Source organism: Pleurodeles waltl, chromosome 5 (genome assembly GCF_031143425.1).
Source record: "Pleurodeles waltl isolate 20211129_DDA chromosome 5, aPleWal1.hap1.20221129, whole genome shotgun sequence".
NCBI lineage: Eukaryota > Metazoa > Chordata > Amphibia > Caudata > Salamandridae > Pleurodeles > Pleurodeles waltl.
Genome location: NC_090444.1, coordinates 237,595,488 through 237,615,850, shown reverse-complemented (window position 1 = coordinate 237,615,850; position 20,363 = coordinate 237,595,488).

Genomic DNA, 20,363 nt, shown 5'->3' with positions numbered 1-20,363 from the left:
TATCTCACTACAGCAACGGACGGGTTTATCACTGCTCGCTAGGGGAGCACTCCACTGACAGCAGCACTGCTCTCTAGAATGTGCGCAGCACTTCTCTCTGGCGTCGCTTACCAGTTGCAGCAGCACTGCTCTCTAGGGTGCGCTTACCACATTTAATATCATTGATCTCGAGGCTACCGACAGCACAGCAGCAATACTGCCCTCTGGGGCGCGGGTACCACTAGCAGCAGCACTGCTCTCTAGTGTCACTTACCACTAGCAGCAGCACTGCTCTTGAGGATGAGCACACCACTGGCAGGAAAACTGCTCTCTAGTATGCGCTTTCCACTAGCTTCAGCGCTGCTCCCAAGGATGCGCTTATCACGTCTAATATAATTGATCTCTATGGTACCGACACCATAGCAGCAATACTGCTTTCTGGGGCGCGGGTACCACTAGCAGCAGCACTGCTCACTAGTTTCACTTACCACTGGCAGCAGCACTGCTCTCTGGGATGCGCTTACCAGTAGCAAAAGCACTGCTCTCGAAGATGCGCTTACCACTAGCAGCAGCACTGCTCTTAAGGATGAGCACACCACTGGCAGGAGAACTGCTCTCTAGCATGCGCTTACCAATAGCTATAGCGCTGCCCTCTAGGATGCGCTTGTCACATTTGATACAATTGATCTCCAGGATGTCGACACCATAGCAGCAACACTGCTCTCTAGGATGCGCTTTCCACTAGCAGCAGCAGTCTCTCCAGGATGCAAGCGCCACTAGCAGCAGCACAGCTCTTTTGGGTGCGCTCATTACTAGCAGCAGCACAGCTCTCTGAGGTGCGCTCACCACTAGGGTGAGAGTTGCACTGGCAGCAGCACCGCCCTCTAGAATGTGCGCCCCACCGCCATTCACCCACTCAGTTGCCAGCTCACTCGATCCGCAGTCCATCTGTCTATTGATTGAAACTTGCCCCATATTGAGCTCCCATTGTTAATTTATCGCTTAATCAGTCAATCGTGTACTACAACTTTCCCGTTTCTAGAGACATATGATATTTCGATTTCATTCAGATGTTTGTGTTTTGTAAGGCGCTACTAGTCGCTGCAGCGTGACCTTCGAAGAACTAAAAAGTGACACATTCTGCTGGCACCCCAGTGTTTCTCAAACGTTATTGCATGGCTTTAGCCGGGGACAGGGCATGTCTCAGAGGGCACCCACGCGTCGGCGCTTCCGTGAGCCCTGCTGAAGGGAGAGGCAGAGCTGGACTCGGACCATCTGTAACGCGTCACATTCTTCCAGCCTTTGGTGGTACAGTTATCAAAGCACCTGTGTTTGCTGGAGAGAACCCTATGTTGGAGGATGTCACTTATGTGTCCTCTCGCAGAGGATGTCTCCATTCTCTTCTCGCGTGTACATGGTGCACGGGAGGGAGAAGGGCTTTGGGGCTACAGGACAGAGCGATGCGCAGGCCTAGAGGACTTTTCCAAGCTAGCGCTCCCGAGAAGCCTTCCATGGCGCTTAAAGTGCGCGAGCATGGACATAGGAGCCCTTGCCCTGGTGCATGGTGACAGAGCTCGATCGCGAGGCAGGGGGACAGCGCCTCAGCCTAGAAGTGTCCTCTTTGAGAGGACAGCTCCAGGGTGGCGCTTACTGGTACAGGAGAATGTGCCAGCCAAGGAGAGCCCTCTGTGGCCGAGGTCATGCCTGGCGCATGGTGAAAGAGCTCGACTCCGAATGAGGAGGACAGAGCATCAGCCTGGAAGTGCCCTGTGCGAGCGGACAACACCAGGCTGGCGCTCACAGGAGCCCTTCCCTGGTGCATGGTGACAGAGCTCGACTCCGAGGCAGGAGGACAGCGCATCAGCCTCAAGTGCCCTTCGTGAGAGCGCAGCACCAGGCTGGCGCTCACAGCGCATCAGCCTAGAAGTGCCCTCTTTGAAAGGACAGCTCCAGGCTGGCGCTTCCAGGAGCGCTTGCTTGCCTGGCACAGTGTTACCGAACTGTGCTTCCAGGCGGCTGGACATAGGCTGGGCAGAGGAGGGGTGGCTCTGCTGCACTGCACATACACAGAGGACGGGGGGACTCTTGCACTGCACATACACAGAGGACGGGGAGACTCTTGCACTGTACATACGCAGAGGAGGGGGTGGCTCTGCTGCACTGTACATGCACAGTGGACGGGATGACTGCTACGCTGAACTTGCACAGAGGACGGGGTGATTCTTGCACTGCACATGCAGAGATGACGGGGTGACTCTTGCACTGCACATGCACAGAGGAGGGGGTGGCTCTTGCACTGTACATACGCAGAGGACGGGGTGACTCTTGCACTGCACATGCACAGAGGAGGGGTGGCTCTGCTGCACTGCACATACACAGAGGACGGGGAGACTCTTGCACTGTACATACGCAGAGGAGGGGGTGGCTCTGCTGCACTGTACATGCACAGTGGACGGGATGACTGCTACGCTGAACTTGCACAGAGGACGGGGTGACTCTGTTGAACTGCACATGCACAGAGGAGGGGTTGGCTCTGTTGTACTGCACATGCACAGAGGACGGGGTGGCTCTGTTGCACTGCACCTACACAGAGGACGGGGTGACTGCTGTGCCGCACATGTACAGAGGAGAGCGTGGCTTTGCTGCACCTGCGCAGAGGACGAGGCTGATACTGCAGCGCTGACCATGAACATACGTCATGCGTCGCTCTGCAGCACTGAACATGCAGAGAGAAGCTGAGGTGCCTCTATTGCGCTGCACATGACAGATAAAACGATAGCTTTAATGCGCTACACACGCACAGAGCGCACTGCCGTGCTCTGCACTTTGCTGCACGTGCACATATTAAGCAGCGGTGCTTGAGCTGCGCCATCCCCTCTTGTTACCAATCACAAAATGTACGGCTCCCAGTTCTAGCACCAGGCTTCTCCCTCTTTGAAGATGTGAACCGCAGCAGCCAGCACTAATGGCCTGGCTATCCATCAAGAGCACATTATGGCGCTGTTAGCAACTAATTAACAAACAGAATCAGCCCCAGCCCCCTCAAAAGAAAGCACATCAACAAGAGAAAGCCATAAAAACGCCGGCAGGGAATTCCGGGCTAAAGTTCACCGCTGCGCGAGGGAGCCACGCAGTATCCAATGGTGATCGCCCGAGGGAGGCGCGCACAATACACATGGATGAATGGATTGCGGCTGCAGGTTTAGGAACCGCTCACAACGCACTCCGAAAAGGCGGGCAAGTGCGCACGGTGTGTATTCTCCTCATCGAAATGCAAACGTCCAGTTGTTTCTGGATCCTATAGTATGAGCCTGCAGCTCGATGTATGCCCTCGCCATTTTAAGCAGATATGTGAAATAAGCAACGAAGAGGTGAAGCAATTTGTTCAGGATCACACAAGATGCTCGCCGAAGCTGGTAGATCAGGTTAGAACCCACACCTAATTGTGTACCTGTTTATGAGTCTGGCAGTTAGCACCACAGTTACACAATGCCTTCGGTTCTCGCTAGACATTTATAATGTATTGTGGTTTGGCTGAAATCTTTTCTAAATCTAATACGGAAAAAACCTTGACAAAGGCTAACTATTGGTATTGTTATTAACAGTACAACAACAACATGTATGTTTATAATTGCTTTCCTACCCCACTATTAAAAACTCTCCCTCACCCCTCCTCTCTCTCACACACAACCCACACACGCAGGCGCGCGAGCATGAGCGAACAAGTGAGGCCCCGAAAGCATGGAGCCAGGAAGGGCAAGGAAGAGTTAACTATGTAAAAGCTCTATTTGAAAGCACCAGGACACATGCCATGGAAATGGCCGCCTGACCTCCGCGGTTCTTCACAGAAACCTCTCCCTGACGGTCGTGATTTATCAACCTGAGTCCGGTAACGTTCAGGGCGTGCATCAAAGTGAATGAGTGATTCGGGAAGAACGCAGCTGCCTGCGCCCTCTGTCCACTTCTAGGTCAAGCAATGCGCGCCTCCTCTCACCCTATGGCATTTCGAATAAAAGAAGATGTTATTGAAGGAGGAGCTTCCTATAAAAAACAGAGCATAGCTAAAATGGGTGCCGCAAGTGCAGTGGCACCGGCCCAGAGCCTTCAGGGGCACATTGTGCCCTGATAGTTACGGTAGTTTGGTGCCCCAAAAGGAGTCAAATGGCCCATTTCCTTGCTTGCACCAGGGTCCATGGCACCCATTACTGTATAAAGGAAAGGTGACACAACACTTGGTTTACCCTGTGCAGTATCGCCGATTGTCAGCAGAGTTCAGAAAGTTTTTTTTGTTTTTGTGTCGAGGCCTGGATGTGGTTTGAGGCTTTCTGTCACGCCCCTCACTGGACGCCACTCAACCACACACCAACGTATTCATTGTCTGCCTCTTACGCAGTTTATCCAAATTAGCCAAACATTTAATAACATTGTACACGATGGAGCGAGTTCAAACAGAACTAATTTTCTTACAGGCGCAACACAAAGTGTCTGTCTATATGCGTGTGCGCGTTACTGTAGGTGGGCACACTGTTGACAAAGTTAACACGTTATTTAGAGGACATGTAACCCACGCAGTATAAGTGAATAGTGCAGCAATTTGCAGTACACTGGATCGTACGTAGCCACGCAATAGAGGCAATAAATAATCCCCATAACAATATGCCGTGACCCCCCGCCACCCCGCACGTCTAATAAATAGATTTCAGTGATCACACGGCAGATTATTTCTCCCAAATACATCAAAAGCATTGGACTGGGGTTTCCAAGTCAAACCGCCTCCACAAACCGACCCCACCTCCCGGACTCCACCCCCCTACCCCCATGCAGGCTCTCTAACAAGCAACCCTTGTCAAAGTGGTTGTTTTCTGGGCAGGCGCCAAAAATGGCGCAACAGAATCACAACAGATAAACAGCCTACACTCTACTAATTTAGGGCTTATTTGGGAAAGAGGTGCGAGCTGTCAGTCACGGTAACAGGCGCGCAGGCCAGAGGCTGCACTGCGCACGCGCGAGCCTCCTGCTAGGAATCTTACCTGACTTTTCTGTATGGCCGAAACTGTTGGTATTCGGGGAATTTCTACTAATTCTACAGGTAGGAAATGGTTAAAACATTATACATCGGCCTTGTTAGATGTTTCTGGTGTTAAACAGCTTGGTACCGGATGCAAACATATTTTACCACTGTAGGAGGAAGGAGTATTTGTGGACGGGGTAATGCCTCGCAATAATGTTTGTGTCTATTGTAGCAGGAGTGGGCCACCTCACGTATACCATCACAACAACACTAAAATAAGACAACAACTAAAATAAAACAGCTCCACAAGAACCAAAACGCAGTGCAAGACATCGCAACGGAACAACAAAAGCATAACAAAACAAGGCACGATCTACAGCACAAAAATGCAGCACACCAACAAAATTCAACAATACACCAAAAAAAACAACAACACATGAATAAGAACACAGCAAAGTAATACAATACACTAACCCAACATCACAACACACCAGCATAAAATGCGCAACACAACCACCACAGTACAACATATCAAAACACAATGCAAGACAATGACACAACTCCACAACAGTAGCAGAGCTGCCTCCAGACACAAAACAATACAACAATACACTAAAAGAAACTTTACATAACAATACACAACTAAAACAAGTCAATTTTATTTTGTTAGGCTGTGTTTTTGTTTTACTTTCTTCAGTTGTGCTTTTATTTCCTTTTCAGTCTCTATTGCTGGTACTTCCAGTTGAAAGTAACACATTCTAGGTAAGTGCCAGTGGAAAACATACCATTGCCAAAAGTGGTAAAGTCAGTGGCGTAACAAAGGCGCCCCCGCAGCCTCCGCGGTGGCTGGTGTGTGTGGGGGGCGGGGGGAAGCTCCAGGGAGCCCCCTCAGCACACTACCATGCCCTGAGAGCTTCTAGTGAGTCGGGAAGGGGGGCCCTCTATGTACTTTTGGGGGGGTGGGTTGCAGGGGCTGAAGTTTCGTTAGGCCACTGGGTAAGGTACAACGAGTATGGCCCCTTCACCTCTTATGATACCACTCAGTTTAAAACTGTGTCTCAGACCTGCCTTAAAACAGCGTTTCCAGAGACCCTTGGCTTCTGCTGTTGCTTTCTCTGGTTCATAGCATCAAAGTAATAGATGACAGACACCAGGAGACAACACAATGGACGAGACACTCACAAACATCCTCACACCAGGGTTGGTGTAGGACAAAAACTGGCATGGGCAACACATAGGAAAGTGATTGACATTCACAAATTGTGTCGCCCTCTTTTGATAGTACCCCAGCAATACACTTCAGTGCACTGTTAGTGGATTTGTAGTGTCTGTACTCAGAGCAAAAATCCTAAAAAAAGAAGTGGGGGATTAATCAGGTTAGGCAGTATGCTAGTGACATAATGGCTTGTGACATCACAGCGTGTGACATCACAGTGAGTGACATAGCATGTGGCATCACAGGAAGTGGCTTCACAACCCATGACTTCACAAGAAGTGGCGTAATAAAAAGTGACATTAGATCTTAAGACCTCACACAGATGTTTAGCAGGTCTATAATGACTATATTTTAGCACATCAAAAATAGTTAGCATGATCCCCACGCGAGCCGACGACCAAGATGGCCGCCTGATAACGGAGCTCCGCATAATTACCGATAAATTTCTACCGCCAGAGCCGTTTTTTTTTTCTTTTTAATGTCGTTCCCCTGAAAACAACCATGGGATGTTTTGGTGAGCATTTTCATCGTTTTTTGGGCTGCCTAGCATATTTCCTGATTCTTTAATGACGTTTTCTTATTTCTCCTCAGGAATGCGGCCATTTTGCCTAACTTTGCTCACCATTGCATTATACTTTTTTAGAATATTTGACTTTCTTTTTTGCGCAAGCCTTGTTTTTTACTTTTTGCTGTTTCGCTAACATATATTTTTGGAGTTCCTGTGTCACTTGCTTCCTTATTGAAGGCTTTTTATTTTAATATGGGCAAACTAAAGAAAATAAAAGCTCTGTCGCATCAGTCCTCCTTAGCTGACAAACTTTTGCACTTTTTTCAATTGGACACTTCTGCTGCAGCGTCTTCTTCTTCCATCTCAAAGATGTCTTCTTCATCTTCTTCGCCTAAAGTTCCTCAGCATATTTCTGCATCCACTCATAAAAGGGTCAAACAGGACCCACCTTCTCCAGTAAAATCTCCCTCGCCGATCTCTCTTGAACTTGTGCTTGACGAAATACGTGCATTGCATCCTTTTATTGAAGAAACTAATTCTCGGATACAAAATCTTGATTCTAAGTGGTCTCAAATGGAAGTGAGAGTCTCTGCTTTGGAACAAAGATTCAGCAACGTGCAGGATGAAACACATAAAATTATTAGTTTGGAGAAGGAAGTGGCAACCTTGAAGACTCTTAGGGAGGATTTGGAAAACAGAAATAGGCGCAATAATCTTCGCCTTTATGGATTACCGCAGGGTCTTGAAGGGAGTCACCCAATTTCATTTTTCATCTCATTCTTTCCACAGTTGGTGGATCTACCATCTTCTACAGTATTAAACATCCAAGGAGCGCTCCGCATTGGTCATCGTTCTCCGCATTCCTCCACATCTAAACCAAGAGGCGTGATTATTTTCTTTCTTGAATTTACTGACTTATTGAGAATTCTTAACGCAGCGAAAACCAAAAAACAAATTACTTGGCAGGGAAGTAAAATCTTCATTTCACAGGATGTGTCCAAAGCTACAGCAGACAGGAGGAAAGAGTTTTTGTATCTTCGTCCACAGCTTCGTGTCTTGGGAGCTCGTTTTGGATTATTCCATCCATGTTTGTTCAAAGTGACATATCAAAACAAGACCACTTCATTTACCTCTCCTGCAGTTCTTTGTGATTTTCTACGAATACACTCTACAAATTCTATGCAAACAGCTGGTCCTTCTACACATTGACTATATACGTTTCTTAATTTATTATGCCCTTTCACTATTATTGCGATAGAATTGATGGTCCTTTATATGCAGTTTATACAGTATACTATATTGACGTGACTACAGACCCTTTTTTGTTAATGTATTGTTTTCTTTTCACAGGTTCCTGGTGCTCTATAATCATTATTTTTTCTCGTAACCTTTGTCCGTTGATGCGTTCCGTTCCCTTGCTGTGCCGTCTTCAGTCTGTGCTGTCACCACCCCTTCCCTATTGTTCATTCATCTCAGGTATGTTTTTGCAGTCGTCTTTATTTGACATGTACTGTCTCTTCTTTTTTTCTTGACTACTTTCCATCCTTTTTCCTGCTGTTTTCCCTTTACTCTTCTCTCCTTTTGTTTTTTTCTGTTTTCTTTTCCCTTATATGTATTTTCAGTTATTTATGGTACAAGGCCTTTCGTGTACATTTATGGTTATGTGACGTAAATTCAGGGTTGTTTCTTGGAATGTCACAGGTTTTATTAATCCAATCAAAAGGCAGATAATTTTATCCCACTTATCTAAATATAACCCAGATTTGGTTCTTCTACAGGAGACCCATTTGACGGTTTCTGAAGCTATGAAACTTAAAAAAGGCTGGGTGTGGCAATGTTTTTACTTCACCTTCGTCTACAAAGAAAAATGGTGTAATTGTGCTTTGCCATAAAAAATTATCAGTTAATGTTATTTCACAAGACTCGGATTCTGATGGTAGGTGGCTTTTTGTGAGGCTTAGTATTAATGGGATTACAATGACTATTGGTAATATTTATGGTCCAAATAATTCAGACTATCTTTTCTGGCCCACTATCACTAAACAATGTTTGCATTATAATGATGATTTTCTTCTTATTGTAGGGGATTGCAATCAAATTCTTGATCCCTTTATAGATAGGCAATCTGTAATTAAATTTTCTCCCCATAAAATGCATAAACAATTTAAGGCATTTTTCTCACAATGTAATTTAATTGACTCATGGAGAACTTGCAATCCTGATAATAGGGATTTTTCGTTTTATTCTCCACCACATGGCTCCTTATCTAAACTTGACTATATTTTTGTTTTTAAATCATTATCCCAAAATCTTATTAACTCCTCCATTGAACCTATGGTAATATCTGATCATGCCCCAGTCATTACAGATTTTGACTTACTCCCGGTGCATCACAAATCCAATAGGTGGCGATTTAATAACTCTTTATTATTTGACTCTAAATTTTTCACTTCCTTTGTTGCCTTTGCGGACACATTTTTTAGATTTAATGAAGATTCTCACGTTTCGCCACAATTGTTATGGGATTCGTTTAAGGCTGCGGCTCGTGGTCATATAATACATTTTGGGGGTCATTCTAAGTCTGGCGGGCGGCGGAGGCCGCCCGCCAGACTTCCCCCACCAAAATACCGCTCCGCGGTCGAAAGACCGCTGAGGGTATTTTGGGATTTGCCCTGGGCTGGCGGGCGACCGCCAAAAGGCCGCCCGCCAGCCCAGGGCAAATCAACCTTCCCACGAGGACGCCGGCTCAGAATTGAGCCGGCGGAGTGGGAAGGTGCGACGGGTGCAGTGGCACCCGTCGCGTATTTCAGTGTCTGCAAAGCAGACACTGAAATACAGAGTGGGGCCCTCTTATGGGGGCCCCTGCAGTGCCCATGCCATTGGCATGGGCACTGCAGGGGCCCCCAGGGGCCCGCGGCACCCCCTACCGCCATCCTGTTCCTGGCAGGAGACCCGCCAGGAACAGGATGGCGGTAGGGGGTGTCAGAATCCCCATGGCGGCGGAGCGCGCTCCGCCGCCATGGAGGATTCTCAAGGGCAGCGGAAAACCGGCGGGAGACCGCCGGTTTTCCGAATCTGACCGCGGCCAAACCGCCGCGGTCAGAATGCCCTGCGGGGCACCGCCGGCCTGTCGGCGGTGCTCCCGCCGACCCTGGCCCCGGCGGTCTCAGACCGCCGGGGTCAGAATCAGGGCCTTTGTCTCTAATAAAAAAAAATCTTTCAATGCCCAGCATCAAGCACTGCTTCTCAAAATTAAACGCTTAGAACATCAGTACTATTCTTCCTCCTCCAATTTTAATATACAAGAACTTATTCAGGCAAAACTGCAATTTAACAAAATCTCAACGGATAATTCTTCCTCTTTTTTTTTACATAGTAGTGCTTGTTATTATGGAGGTCGGAATAGAGCAGGGAAGCTTCAGGCTAAAAGTTCGAAAGCAACGCCATAATGTGAAGTCTATAGTTTCAGATACTGTTCCAAGTTTAAATATTTAGGTATTTGGTTCACTTCATCCATTAAAAAGTCCATTGAAGTAAATATTTCAGAGGCTTTAGAGAAAGTTGATAGATCGATTCTGGCTTGGAATCCCTTATTTTTATCTTGGTGGGGTCGTCTTGATTCCATTAAAATGATGATTTCTCCTAACATATTACATATCCTATCCATGATTCTGCTTCCTTTACCTGGCACCTTTTTTACACAATTGGGCTCCAAATTGTCTAAATTCCTCTGGAACAATAAGAAATCTAGATTTTCTCTTAGTCCTCTTCGCCATTCTAAACAGGATGGCAGAGTCAATTTTCCTGATTTTAGATTGTATCACAAATACTTTTGTTTGCGCCAAGCTTCTAGGTGGGTCTCCCTGTCAGACTCTAGGTTTACTCCATTATGGTTGGATATTGAGTGTTCTTTTCTTTTGCCTTTTTCCCCTAGTGAGGTGGTATCCTTTTACTATAATATTTCACTTATCTCCTCTCTGCTTCTTAAACATACTTGCTCTCTTCTGCGTTCTCACTATTTACCTCCTTCGGTTTCTCATTCCTCTTTTCTGAATTCTCCTATTTGGCATAATGGTCTTATCACTATTAATAAAAAACCCTTATTTTGGAAATCCTGGCAACAGAGAAATATAATTTAAGTCAAGGATTTATTCTCCAATAATACTCCACTTTCTTTTTCACAATTCCAACTTCTATTTCATTGTCCCAATTCATTTATGCCTAAATATCTTCTTCTTATTAATATTATTCTTGATGTACTTTTTTCCTTGCCTTCCCCTTCTTCTTCTTCGGAATTACCCTTTTCTTTGTCCTCCTTTCTTATCTCATATCCTAAGGCATCAAATATCTATAAACTTTTTCAGTCTCCTGTTTTGACGCGCCCTAAATCTAAAATTGAATCTCAATGGGAATTGGATTTGGGATGTACCTGGACTGTTTCCTTTTGGAATAAGGTGTGGCATCAATCTTATAAAATATCCAGATCAGCTTCTACCACACAGTCACTTTTCTTTCTTTATCACAGACTTTATTTTACCCCTTCTACTATAGCAACATTTTCTGTATCCTCCATTCCAAGTTGCTGGTCCTGCAGTAGCCCAAAGGGAGATCTTATGCATATCCTTTTTGAATGTCCTCCTACTGTCTCTTTTTGGAGAAAAGTTTGGTGTCAGCTTACCTGCATTTTTAATTTGCAATCCCAATTATCTCCGCTGGTGCTTTTTTTAGGTAGTCTCTCTGCTGACATTGTTTCAGATGATGATCATTTAAAATTGTTGGATCTCATGTTAGCTTTGGCTTTTCAACAAGTTACTCTCAATTGGAAAAAATTCATCCAATATTTCCTATAAAGCTTGGTGGAATAATGTTTGTCACTACCATAGAATAGATATTGCTTTTACCTCTTTATGCTGCCCTTCCATAAATAGAGATTTGTACTGGTTACCTTTGACTGATTATCTTAAGCTGTTGCTTGTAATTCTACTAATTGTACATTATCTGAGAATTTTAAGCCACCATGAATTCTTTATTATCTTTGTTCTTGAGTGAATTTTAACTTAGCTTACATTTATGCTTTTTTGAATATTACTTTCTTATATTTAACTGTTGAAGTTCCTATGCCTTTTTCGCATTGTAAATGGTCTTGTCCCGTTTTCCTTGTTTCCTCCCCTTTTTTTATACTTTAAAATGTTAAACAGCTTTTACAACTCGTTTTAAAATTATATCACTATCATTATGATAGATATCTTGTATTGTTAGTATATAACCCATATGTATTTTGATTTTAATAAAGCTGATTTACCTTAAAAAAAAAATAGTTAGCATACTAGATTTTGTGTCAGGGTTGTGTCAAAAAAGTGATTCAGCCCCAAATCTGGGCCTCAACTTATACATTAGGGGCCAGATGTACAAAGCTTTTTTCTTGTCTCAAATGGCCCGATTCACAGAATTGGGCCATTTGAGATAAGAAAAAAGCATTTTGCGATGTACAGACCCAATTTTGCGATTTGGTAATCTATTTACCGAATCGCAAAAAGGGTTTGCGAGTCGCAATTATGAAGAGGTGTTCTCTTCCTCATTGCGAGTCGCAGTGCGATGTATGATTGTTTTGTGACCGTAAATGCGATCACAAAACAATCGCAGTTAGCCCCAATTTCAAATTGGTGCTAACTTATTCGCAAACGGGAAAAAATCCCCACAGGGCCCTTTACCCTTGGTGAATGGATGCAAAATATTTTTTCAGAGCAGGCAGTGATCCCATGGACCACTGCCCGCTCTGAAAAAAATGAAAAGAAAACTTTTCCTTTTTTTTTAAGTGCATCCCTTTTTCCTTCAAGGAAAATGGGATGCATTAAAAAAAAACACTGCTTTATTTAAAAGCAGTCACAGACATGGTGGTCTGCTGTCCACCGCCGGCCCCTATCCCTGTGAGAGCGGCCATTCTCCATGGTGTTGCAAATTGTGACCTACCTCACGAATATTTATGAGGTAGGTCAATTGCGACCCCATTGGGAATCGCAAACAGTGTCACTGACACTGTTGTACATCAGGTTTTGCGACTCGCAAACTGCGAGTTGCTAAGACTCGCAATTTGTGACTTGTAAAACCTGATATTTGTACATGTGGGCCTTAGTCTTTAAAACTGTGCAAAGAAATTGGCAACACAGAGAAACGTGGTAGTAAATCTGCTCTGCCTAGTTGCTTTTTCACTACACCCTGAGATTCCTTGCAGTTGGAATTCCTCCTAACAGCCTTGAGTAGAATGGCACTGGGTGACAGCATGGCAAAATGGGTCCAACTATTATATACTACCCCTCCTTGCAGGTTTAGAACGAGACAATGAATATCACGTTCATTCCTTATATACAGAGGCACCAGACAAGAATGTCCACTAACACAGTGCTATTTGTTCTGGCCTTTGTAAGTCCTGGCAGTACAGATTAGCTGTAACAAGACCGTCCAGGGTATCCAGCTCCATGACAGAGACCATAACATTTCACTTTATGCAGATGACTTACTTCTTTCTGCTCAGGCAATATAGTGATCAAGGGATATTTAGCCCGAACTCGGAAATACTTTGTACAAATGTCTGGCTTACAAGTGAACTGGGAATAATTATGTGTGTTTCACCTCTGGACAGCAATATATATGGAGCCCCACACAGTAACAACTTGGAACCTAGATTCTTCGGGTACATGCAGTACACATAGGTGGTCATTATAACATTGGCGGTAAAAGCCGCTTACTGCCGTGCAGAACACCGCCAAAATACCGGCGCGGCCGCAGAATTCCGCCACAGCTATTATGACCCACATCTCGAAATCCGACAAAATTCAGACACCCACACAAGTCCGCCACACCAAAGGTCAGTGATAAACTGCCGAAAACAAAACCTCCACCGTCACGCCAACAGAAATACGCCCACACTATCACGACACACGAATCCACGCGGCGGTCTTTCAACCGCGGTAATCCATTGGCGGTACACACCGCCGCGCTCAAAATACACACGCTTCTACAAAACACCACCACATTGGACAATTCGAAATACACACCTGAGACACATACACACACCACTCCCACACACCCATTACAATATAAAACACACACCCACATCACCCACAAACCCCTACGACCAAAAATTCAGAAAGAAGGCCAGAGAGAGACACCACCATCCACAAACTAGCATCCACAGGCACTCAACACCATCACCCACACATCTTCCACGCACAAAACACCACACACCACTACATATCACCACACTTATCACCACACACACCACCCCACACATCACCTACACCACCCCATGGCACAGCAAAGACACCCCAGGTTCTCGGAGGAGGAGCTCAGGGTCATGGTGGAGGAAATCGTCCGGGTAGAGCCACAGCTTTTTGGAGCACAGGTGCAGCACACCTCAATTGCAAGGAAGATGGAGCTATGGAGAAGAATAGTCGACAGGGTCAACGCAGTGGGACAACACCCAAGAAACTGGGACGACATCAGGAAGAGGTGGAACGACCTACGGTGGAAGGTGCGTTCCGTGGTCTCAAGACACCACTTGGCGGTTCAGCGGACTGGCGGCAGACCCCCACCTCGTCCCCCACAACTAACAACATAGGAGGAGCAGGTCTTGGTGATTCTGCATCCTGAGGGCCTCGCAGGAGTGGACTCTGGTAAGTCAAAGCTTTACTACTATATCCCCCACCCTTCCTGCATGCCATCACAAACTCCTACCCGTACGCTCACCCTCAGCACTCCACCAACTCACATATACCCCACTATCACAAACCACCCATCCCAACACCAAGCCCTGCATGCAACCCTAACGCATGGACACCCATCACTAAAGTATGCCCACTGCACATACCCATACAATCCCCTAAACCATCATCACACAAGTCCCCACATAGGAATGCAAGCACTGGGGTACACCGGTCACCCAACCATTGCCCACCATGACACACACAGATGCAATAATTAAGCTTTTACACCCTTGCAGGACCACTACCCAATGTCACCAGACAGGAGGGTCCAGACATCTCAACCCCACACACAGAAGAGGCCCACAGTGATGACAGCAGCTCTGTCCAACTGGATTCAGATGACCAGCCCGGACCATCGTGGGCCTCGGGACAGTCAGTTCCCCTCGCACAGGCACAGGCCACCACAGACCTTCCACCCTCAGGTAACACCAGCACAGCACCCACCCAGCGGGCCCATACCTCCGCACCCAGGACACGTCAATCAGCTGTGTGTCCACCACCACAGGGAACCCAGGATAACCCACCACCCCAACAACAACAGGGACCTGGGGGCAGTGGCAGTGGGCACACGGTCCAGGGGACGGAGGCCCAGGAACACAGGGGAACTGGGAGGGCTGCTGTGTGACAGGGGGCGGACAGGCCAAGGGAACCCACTCTCCATGAGGCCCTCTCCTCCATCATGGGAGCATACCACCACTCCCAAGAGACGATGGCAACGGTCCTGGCCAAGTTTCAGAAGACCCAGCGCATGCAGGAGGAACAGTATCTGGGGTTCAGGGAGGAACTCTGAACCATCAGCTCCGCCCTGGGCACCATCGTAGGGGTGCTGAAGGAAATACTAAACACCAGGAGGGACACTGTGGCACTCCAAGGGGCCCCTGACACTAGCATGGACGATGAACTGCCCACCACCTTCGCCGGCACTAGTGGACAGGAGGCACCGCCACAGGACCACCACACCAGCACCCCACCCCCTGCAGATGGAGAACCACCCCGCAAGCGGTCCCTGAGATCCAGGAACAAGACAGAGCACGATGCCAAGACCCCCGCCAAGAAATGAGACCACCCTGATTGTCAACCCACTGTCCCACTTTGTCACCCTGTCCATCTTGGAACTGCCCCAGCTCCACTTCCTATGCCCATATGGGTAATGCACCTATGAGACAAATAGACTGGACTCTGCCATGGACACTCCTTCCTCTGCCATCACCCCTCACCATTTAACTTCCCCCTCCAATATTTTGCATTGAAATAAACACACCTAAAGCACCAAAAGATCTGGAGTCTGTCTGTGATTTTGAAATAGTGTATTTGCAATTACAGTGACAAAATTTCCAGGAAATAGTAATGTCAGCATACCTATGTCACACAGCTCTAGTCCATGAGGAATCTAAGCAGATGACACACGTTGGGACCCACACCTGTGAAACCGTAAGGGAAAGTGACAACTCAGTGACCATACACTGGGTGAAATCGACAGACAGGATAGATGTAGAAGTGTAAAAGTACTTGTAGTAGGCAGGAATGTATTCTCACCTGTGTTTCAATGGAAATATTGCTGGATGACTGAGTCCCTGTTGTCAATGTCTTCTTCCTCTGCTTCCTCCTCATCACTGTCCACAGGCTCCACAGCTGCCACAACACCGCCATCTGGACCATCCTCCTACAGAAAAGGCACCTGTCATCTCAAAGCCAAATTATGAAGCATACAGCAGGCCGCGATGATCTGACACACCTTCTTTGATGAGTAGAATAGGGATCCACCTGTCATATAGAGGCACCTAAACCTGGCCTTCAGGAGGCCGAAGGTGCATTCGATCACCCTCCTAGTCCGCCCGTGGGCCTCATTGTAACGTTCCTCTGCCCTGGTCCTTGAATTCCTCACTGGGGTCAGTAGCCATGACAGGTTGGGGTAACCAGAGTCCCCTAATAGCCACACCCGGTGCCTCTGTAGTAGACCCATCACATAAGGGATGCTGCTATTCCGCATGATGTAGGCGTCATGCACTGAGCCAGGGAACATGGCATTCACATGGGAGATGTACTGGTCTGCCAAACATACCATCTGTACATTCATGGAATGATAACTCTTCCGTTTCCTGTACACCTATTCACTCCTGTGGGGGGGGACCAAAGCCACATGGGTCCCATCAATGGCACCTATGATGTTGGGGATATGTCCAAGGGCATAGAAGCCACCTTCCACTGTAGGCAAGTCTTCCACCTGAGGGAAAACGATGTAGCTCTGCATGTTTTTCAGCAGGGCAGACAACACTCTGGACAACACGTTGGAAAACATTGGCTGGGACATCCCTGATGCTATGGCCACAGTTGTTTGAAAAGACCCACTTGCAAGGAAATGGAGCACTGATAGCACCTGCACTTGAGGGGGGATTCCTGCGGGATGGCGGATTGCTGACATCAGGTCTGGCTCCAACTGGCTACACAGTTCCTGGATTGTGGCACGGTCAAACCTGTAGGTGATGATCAAATGTCTTTCCTCCATTGTCGACAGGTCCACCAGCGGTCGGTACACCAGAGGATTCCGCCATCTCCTCACATGTCCCAGCGGACGGTGCCTATGAAGGACAACAGCAACCACAGAGTCAAACAACTCAGAGGTATGTACTCACAGTATGCACAGAACACCAATCATACACAAAATGTGGCCTGTATGTGTGTTGAGACTAGGCCTAGGTATGTGTGAAGCAGTTGGTAATTAGGCCATGTGGGCCCCTGAAATGGCGGCTGCCTGACCTCTAAAGCGGGACAATGGGATGTGAGGTAACTGCGCTGGCGTTGTACACCGTCGCGGTAGGCGGGCGAAGACCGCGGCGCAATGCTGCATTGGTTAACATTGGACCCTATGGGTCCCAGGAGCCAATGACGATGTACGTCGGCGGTGATGGTACGCACCGCCGCGGACGTGACCGCCATTTTCTAACTGTTTAATCACTCGATACCTGACCTTCGACAGGAGAGGACCTACACTGCAAGTGCTGCTGTGACCTCGGTCTGGAAGAGACAATGGCTCGTGCGTCTGGGGAAAGGGCCCCTGCCTTCACTGCAAAGGAGTTGGAGAAGCTCGTCGACGGGGTCCTCCCCCAGTACACGCTACTCTACGGTCCTCCAGACCAACAGGTAAGTACACACGGAGCATGTTATATGGGCTATGCCTGTGTGGAGAGGGCTGTTTGTAAGAAGGAAGGGGGCAGAGTTCTGAGTGCATGAAAGACGGTGAATGCATGTGCCACATGGCAAGGGTAGGGATGGGGCCACTCACTTTGACGGTGCAGTTGGTAATGACTTCTCTTCTTCCCCTGTACATTTCATGTAGGTCAGTGCCCACCAGAAGAAGGATATTTGGCGTGCCATCGCCAAGGACGTCTGGACCCTGGGGGTCCACCACAGACGGAGCACCCACTGTCGGAAGAGATGGGAGGACATTCGCCGCTGGAGCAAGAAGACGGCGGAGGCTCAGCTGGGGATGGCCTTCCAACGTGGGAGGGGTGCCCTTCGAACCATGACCCCCCTGATGTTCCGGATCCTGGCAGTGGCCTACCCTGAGTTGGATGGGCACTTGAGGGCATCACAGCAGACACAAGGGGGTGAGTACACTATCCTTCAGCTGACTTTGCGCGCAGTGAAGGTGTCTGGGTGGGGGAGGAGGGCTGTGGGTTTCCATAGGCCAGGGCGAGTTCCGTAGGCTAGGCCCATTCATAAGGCATGCCCTGTGGCCCCCCACCCCACCTCTGTAGAGTGCCAAGTACAGCTATTCATGACCCAGGGTCATCTATGTGTGCAGATGTCACCCATAGCCTTGTAGGCCATTTCCCAGGAATTGCACTGTAGAGCCCAACAGCGCGACGTAGTGCAGGGGGCTGCTGTGTCTGTATTGTCTGCCAGCTGTAAGCCATGCACTCAACCTGTCTTTCTTCTGTTTCCCACCCCCCCTTTTTTTGCGGTCTCCCTGTTCTTGTGTGCATTAGCATCATCAGGCGGAGGTACAGTGGCACCGGAGCACGTGGGAGTTGCATCCCACATGGGCATGGAGGCCCACACTATGGACTCAGAATACACCAGTGGGACGGAGGGCGAGAGGAGCACCACGGTGGTCACAGGATCTGCAACCAGCGACACGGACTCGTCCTCTAATGGGAGCTCCCTTGTGGTGGCGGCAACATCTGTGCCCCCCACTTCAACAGGTACAGCCGCCACCCCCGTACCAGCACCGCCCTCCCAGCAGCCCCTCAGCGTGTGCCCCGTGCCCGCTCACCCAGGAGGGTGGGCATCACCTTTGTCCCAGGCACCTCAGCCCCTGCCCCTGTCACCTCTGCTGCCCTCAGTGAGGAGGCCATTGACCTCCTCAGGTCACTCACTGTTGGGCAGTCTACCATTTTGAATGCCATACAGGGTGTAGAAAGGGAGTTGCAACACAGAAATGCATTCCTGGAGGGCATTCATTCTGGTCAGGCTGCCATTCATCGAACCCTTCAAACTCTGGCCTCAGCACTGATGGCAGCCATTGTCACTGTGTCTAGCCTCCCCCCTCCAACTTCCTCCACCCAGACCCAATCCCCTGTACCTCTGCCTATCTCAAGCACACCATCAGACCAGCCTGCACAAACCTCACCACACAAGGGAAGCTCAGGCAAACATAAGCACCACACATCCCACAGGCACTCACGCAAGCATCACACACATGCAGACACACCAACATCCACTGCCTCCACTGTGTCCCCCTCCTCGTCATCTCCCTCCTCCCTCCCAGTCTCGTCTACACTCACACCTGCATGCACTACCTCTACAGCCACTACGTCCCTCTCCAGCACATCCACCACCACACCCCGCTCACGTGCAGTCACCACCCCCACTACCATTCACACGTCCCCTGTGTCCTCTCCCAGTGTGTCTGTGACGCCCGCTCCCAAGATACACAAACGCAGGCACACACCCACCCAACAGCCATCCACCTCACGACAGCCTCCAAGCATGCACCTGCACCCAAATCCACAAAAGTTACACCTCCTACAACCACCACCTCTTCCTCCACTCCCAAACCCCCTCTACCTACCCGTCCCAGTGTGTCCAAACAACTTTTCCTGTCCCCCTTAACCTATTTCCCACCCACCCCTCCAACTCATAGGTCCCGTACTAGCACCTCAGCCAAAAAATCTCCGGGACCAGTGGTGCCTGTTGTTACAGGTATGTGGAGTGCACCGGCCACCAGGCCAGCCAGTCTGTCACGGAGCCACAGCACAGCCAGTCCCCCACCTTGTGAAGCACCAGAAGTTGGACAGTGCCCGGCGGGAGAGGGGGAAGACTCCAGCCAGCCAAGCAGCTCACAGGGGTCCCGGGGAGAGTGTGGATTCGGCTGTGACTCCTCCCAAGGTGGGGAAGCGGCAGAAGAAACCTGCAAAGTCAGTGAGGAGCAGCACGGCGGAGAAGACCGCCATCATCCCCGCTGGCCAGGAGGCCACCGCCAGCCCCATCGTCACTTGTCGCTGCCCAGGAGGCCACCGCAAGCCCCATCGTCGCTGGCCAGGAGGCCACCGCCAGCCCCATCGTCGCTGCCCAGGAGGGCCCCGCAAGCCACAGCCCAGCTGCCCAGGAAGGCCCCACAAGCCACAGCCCAGCTGCCCAGGAGGGCCCCACAAGCCACAGCCCAGCTGCCCAGGAGGGCCCTGCAAGCCACAGCCCAGCTGACCCATGAAGGACCGCCAGCCACAGCCCAGCTGGGCAATGATGGACCGCCAGGGCAAGGATCGCTGAACAGGGCAAAGACCGCCATGGCAAGCACCGCTGAACAGGGCAAGCACCGCTGAACAGGGCAGAGACTGCCAACTCAAGCACCTCTGAACAGGGCAAGCACCGCTGAACAGGGCA